Source organism: Lytechinus variegatus, chromosome 8 (assembly GCF_018143015.1).
Source record: "Lytechinus variegatus isolate NC3 chromosome 8, Lvar_3.0, whole genome shotgun sequence".
NCBI lineage: Eukaryota > Metazoa > Echinodermata > Echinoidea > Temnopleuroida > Toxopneustidae > Lytechinus > Lytechinus variegatus.
In genome coordinates, this window is record NC_054747.1 from 35,959,629 (window position 1) to 35,965,924 (window position 6,296).

Consider the following 6,296-nt stretch of genomic DNA (forward strand, 5'->3'; position numbering starts at 1 on the left):
CCTCGCATTAATTCTTTTAGAAAGATACACATCTTTCTCACGATTACAAAAAATGCTCCGAATGCTCACTTCGCATCTTGTTACATGAAATGTCTACTAGTTTGAGCTTGCGATTCGCGCTTTCAACATCTCACAAGGATCATTATTCGTATTATTTTTATTTTTATTACCAGCAGAAGCTGTTATTAAAAATGACATCCCCTCCAATACAAATCCTATTATCTAGAGGTTGCTCGCACGCTTCCAACACACTTGATCCCCTGCATCTTTAATTAAACCATTTGCTTAGGCAGCAATTGCTCAGATAAAATCGAAATTAGCCTATGCTTGATCAGGGCGCCTATATTCTTAATGAAATACATGCTTTGGCCCCAACACACGCATGTATCATCGATCGTTATTACTATAATTGCATAATATCGTTTAATCTTGTAATGACAACATCGTTTTTGTTACCAAAATGAATTATTTTCATTTTCGGAAATACGAACCTTATTTAATTTTCGGATTAACGAACCTTATTTCGTTTTCGGATTAACGAACCTTCGGAATTACGAACCTTATTTCGTTTTCGGATTAACGAACCTTCGGAATTACGAACCTTGTTTTGTTTTCGGATTAACGAACCTTCGGAATTACGAACCTTGTTTTGTTTTCGGATTAACGAACCTTCGGAATTACGAACCTTATTTCGTTTTCGGATAAACGAACCTTCGGAATTACGAACCTTATTTCGTTTTCGGATAAACGAACCTTCGGAATTACGAACCTTATTTCGTTTTCGGATTGACGAACCTTCGGAATTACGAACCTTCGGAATTACGAACCTTCGGAAATACGAACCTTCGGAATAACCGAACCTTCGGAATTACGAAGCTTCGGAATTACGAATGTATGCGAGATATACAGCTTAATTTCAAATTAGCCAAAATTCTAATTGCTACCATTTTAAGTATTTATAGACAGGCTTATCTTTTATGTTGATAATCTTGATGCAAAGTTTCTAAAAGTGAAGAAGGAGTCATTACTGCCTGATAATGTCGAACATAAGTAGTTATAAAGTGCAATTTTTTAAACAGGTTTTGTCTTCTTGAAAGAAAAGAAAAGAAAAAAAATATTGTTTTTCAGGCATATTTGGAATGAGTAAGAATCCTCCTGTTGATTATTCAATTTATACAACCCCTCCAAAAAAAAATAGATATTGTACCTAATCTCACCTGGCTATGCTAGTGATTGTGTAGACCTGAATCAATAATAGTTAAGTTCATTTAATTACCTCTTGCTATTCTTTGAAAATTATTATTTATTTATTTTTTTTTGATATGTCCATTGAAAATGATGAAATCTTATTTTCTTACGATTACAAGTTTGGATTTTCATGGCATAAAACTACGATAACAAGTTTGGATTTTCATGGAATAAAACTGAAATAGTACAACACATCTATCTTATAAATTCCCAAATTGAACTCTAGTTACATAAATAGATTGCAATTTTAGTTTTTTATATAACTTACAAAGTAGAAAAATAATATTAATGATATGCCATGAAATGAGATTTTTGTCAAATAAATTTAGACATTCGTGACATTAAGTGCAGAGTGTCTTTTCAATTATTATATAGCATATTTTATGATTTGTTTGTGTTTGCATTTTAAATAAAGGTTTGCAGAAACCAGACAGAGAGCCTGGGTGGAGATGCTATTGGCTGCCTAGGTCGGACTGCCTCCAATCTGAGGTGATCTTGGAGTGATCTAACATTAGAATGAATGGTTACGCTAGGAATCAGACAAAGACTGGTGTGTATTTTTATTTATAAGAGTTAAGAATATGTTTTATATGCATCAAGAAAAAAATAAAGATCACTATCTCTTAAATTATGTTTTGTTGTAATTGTCATGCAACTAATCCAAAAATCTAGAATTTTTTACCTCCACCCATCGGAGGTGGGGCCGAGGGCAGGTTTTTGGGTAATCTGGCCATCATTTCTTAACTTATTCTGATAAGTAAAGAACAGTTTGATTTCAAACTTTGTCCAAGTATGCATATAGGATTGATGATACTTTGATATTTTGAGGGTATCAAGGTCAACGGTGACACGCCTTGTTCACTGAATATACATCGTTCCTGTGATAAATGAAGAACCCTTTGATGGTTCAACTTCAACTTTGCAAAGATACATTTGGGAGTAACAATGATCAGGTTATATTTTGGGGTCACTAGGTCAAATGTAAAAAATTCACCAGAGATCTTTGGAAAATTTGTGCGTTTAATATTTTTATTTTTTGATGTGGCAATAGTGGATGCATAAATTTTGAAACTTACAAATGTACCCCCATGATTCTCAACGGGTTAAGGATGGATTGGGTGTCACTGCTAAATTCTAAATAAAAAACAAAGTGTTCTTCCCCCCCCCTTTATTTTTTTGGTTGTCAACATTTTCTGGACAAAAGTGCCCCTCCTTTTGGAAATTTCTGGATCTGTGCCTGGGGTGAGGCGAGTCAAAATCACCCTTCATAGTTTATTAATGATGTTCACTCCACTTTTAAGATCCTTCTGCTTTGATCCCTGTTTGCAATTATAACATTTATAATTTTGGCATTACTGTACTTTGTTAAATCTTTAGGAGGTGAACAGTTTGGTAAAGTGAAGTCAAAATGGAAATCGTGCTGGCAGTCATGAGGAACAAGGCCAAGCATTGGGTCCATCCATGGCCAGGAGACAGAGACTGAGACATCTGAGCAACTGGTTAGTTTTACCGTAAAGATTTATTACACTGATGCATAACAAAATTTAAAATAAATATATCAAAGGATCTTTTATTTATTTTCGCTTTTTTCTATATTCTTTCATTCATTTTCTTGAGAAATGAGCATAATTTTGATTGAAATTTGTATAAGATGGATCTCCCTATAAAAAATAGGTAAACTGGTTTACAATGAAAAATTCACATTATTCAAAACCCAGAATATTAATCATCTGTAACCCATAGAATTCCTTTCATTCATTTTGAATTAATTAAATCTGTTTGTCAAAGGGGACAGTTGTTTTTTTCCTCATGAAAATTTCCGCAAGGTATAAGTAGCTTCAACTACTATTTATTGCCAGCTTGAGAGATTTCGTTCAGAGTTGGTAAATGATTTAAAGTTTTTAAAATGAAATAAGAAATGTTGAATCATAGTAAGTCAATTAAAAAAAAATGCGGAATGGTTGAAGATGTCATTTTTTATAAAGTTAAGTCAAAGATTCTTTTTCTTGATGTGCAGCTTTCACATAAGACAGCCTGCTTCTGGACATGGGGAAGCCAGAGAAAGAGGAGGTTGAGGTATGTTCCCGAGGCACCATTGACATCCAGGGTAGATGGGATCTACCGGTAGTTGATTGTGTAGGACACCAAGATGAAACCCAGCATAAGAGAAGAAAGAGAAGGTGCCCTTCCTGTTTTGACCAGCACACCGAGTACCAGGAGCATAGATCTGCTGCAAGTTCAACAGGAGACACTCAGAATGCAGCAAGCTATGCTGCAAATATTTTAAATAAAAAAATATCCATGATGATTTTAAAATTATCCACAATTGTTTGCAGCAGTTTGTTAATGGAAATCAGAAGTAATGTTGAACAATTCAACTTCCTTTTTTTGTTCGTATTTTACTACTGATGTCCATTAACATCTACAATAAATATTACCCGTGTTCTGAGCAAATCTTGCTGAATTTTAAAGAAGGCATCAACTACTTATTGGTGCATATACTCCACCTTTTTTATGATGTTCCCTTGGTTTCCTGCTGAAAAGCTCAATGCAGCTTTAACTTAAGCAAAATATGAACAAAAATCTTTATTTGTAGAAATCCATACAGCAATATCTATATTACAGAGATTGGGCAAGATTGTTTCATTGACAGTTACTAATTAAAATAATTAATTTCATGTTATTTATGATAGTGTCTCAAACAATTTCCATTGAAAATGAAATAAATGAAATGTATGAGAAATTTTAAGAACAATATTCATCAAAAAGAATCGTTTGCTGCTGCTATTGTTTTTTTAAGAAGCAAATTTTACATTTTAAAATAAACCAGGCTATGTTGGCTTTTATGAATTAATCTTTTCTGTCAACTCTAAAAATAGTAGCTTCAATGCCACATACAATTTATATTCTTATGGAATTAATAATGAAATAATTTTATTAGATGTTTTCATCATCTGTAGAATTTTTAGTAAAACTTGAACTGAAGAAACACTTCAAAAGAAGAAATGAGTAGACTGAAAACCTGTTGAATATTCTTTTTAGAAAATGAAGTAAAATCACCTTGAACTTTGGAAATTTCCAAAAGCATGTTTGAACAAGTAATATGAAAATGAGTTTTGCCTAGGTCACATTACGGCGAGTAGAAATAAGCCGTTTAATGTATTATTATACGAACCACCTACATGAAGCTGGTACAAGGATGAATAAAATGGCTGATTTCGACTAGCCGTAAGGCCACCGGCCGGCAAATGTGACCTAGGCATAAATTGCTGATGTCATTGCCTCATAATTTTATACAAAATAATGGCAAAGACTACATCCTTTAGGATGGAGAAAGTTATACTTGAACTTTATTCTCATCTCAGTAGATAAAAGATGTTATTCATTCAATACTTGAATAAATTTGAACAAGTGCATTGCAATGCAACATAAAAATTAAGGTTGTGAAATCTTAAAGGGAATCCCTGTGCAAGAACAGTTTTAAAGTTTATTTATACATGTTCATCTTGCAAGTCTGTTATATTTTCTGTCAGCATTGTTTGTGGATCCCACACTGGTGTCATAAGCCATGGTTCTTATATATCCTGCATTGCCCAACAGGATGCCTTGCAATTCGCCATCTGCAAAAGGTTATCCTATGGCACTGTTCTGTTGAACATTGACGAGTGGATACCATGCGCGACCCCAAAAACACGTAAAAAGGATGTCTTTTTCACGATAGGGCACTTTACGTACGTAACGTGATAAGGGTGTCAAAAACACTAAAATAATGAAAAAAGGGTATCTATTTCGCAAGGAAAATTACGTGTTTAGGGTCGAATTTCCGGGATGATAAAACAAAGATAGAATGTTTTATAAAGGATGTTTTTTTTGCCCCAACACTTCGTGTTTAGGGTCCGATTTGCGCGAGGTGTAGATCGAAGGTGGGGTCGTTCTAAACCGAATAAGGTCAAACCGACGACCGAAGGACCCGTAACAATAAAACATTCCTTTACTTGTTTAGGGGTTCATTTCGGGGAACATTTGCCAAGAGTATCGTTTTGTTTCCAATACTTGTAAAGGGTAGGGTTTCAAACGCCAATACTTGTTAAGGGGTGCATTTTCAGAAAATGGAAATTACGTGTTTAGGGTGCTTTTCGAGACCCCATGGTCGCGCATGGTATCCACTCGTGAATGGAAGTGCCCCCCCCCCCGGGATTTTAATAACCAAATATATTTTGAAAAGAGGTGTTTACCAGGCTAAAGTAAAGGTCCTCATTTGGGTATGAACGACATATTCTCATTAAAATACATGTTGTGAGTTTCAAAGGGGGCACACTTGTGTAAAATGGCATATTTACATTAACAAAATTGATAATGGCTCTCAAAGGGGGGCCGGCACACGGGCCGGATCCCCCCCCCCCTGGATTCACTACATAACTGTACCCTCCATGTGCAGAATATAGACCCCCGTATAGACCCACTACTTCTTTTAGTAGAGGTCACAAAATAGACCACAATACTTTTGAGAGCCCAACTATTGTTCAAAATGAATACCGCGCTTATTGGATTGTATTGTGTTACTCCGGCAGGATCCGCACCAGCATGCACTCCATCCTTGTTGATCTAGTATGCTAAATACCTCGGTCACATTTGTTCTAAGGCAAGTCGAAAACAGTCATTTTAACAGTTTTTGTACCAGTTAAATATAGGAAATTTGAATAAAATGAATAAAACGGCTGTTTTCGACTCGCTGTATGGCCGCCGTAAAGCAAATATGACCGAGGTCTTACCATTTCCTGTACGTTAATTTATTTTTGGTGCGCATTTGAATATGCAAGCTATACAGAATACAGCTATACAATTAAGAGGTGAGGTACAAAGTTGGAAGGGAAACTAGGCCAAAGAGGCTTTCGTGTTACGTCGGTAAATTATGTTTACCTTAGACACTGGGAATCTAATTTGCAATAATTTGACAGACACACATTGCAGATTAATTCGGATATTTGATAGGAAGAAGAAATCAACGGCAATATACACGTATTGTTCAAGTCAAACATGAAGGTTAA

At 35.0% G+C, this 6,296-nt stretch overlaps 1 long non-coding RNA gene across 1 annotated transcript; it reads left to right on the forward strand.

The window, feature by feature from the left end:
- Positions 1–1,437: 1,437 nt before the first annotated feature.
- Positions 1,438–3,325, forward strand: LOC121420847. The gene is made up of 3 exons (XR_005970854.1): positions 1,438–1,798; positions 2,626–2,747; positions 3,266–3,325. It is a non-coding gene; the product is annotated as an uncharacterized LOC121420847 (long non-coding RNA).
- Positions 3,326–6,296: the final 2,971 nt, after the last annotated feature.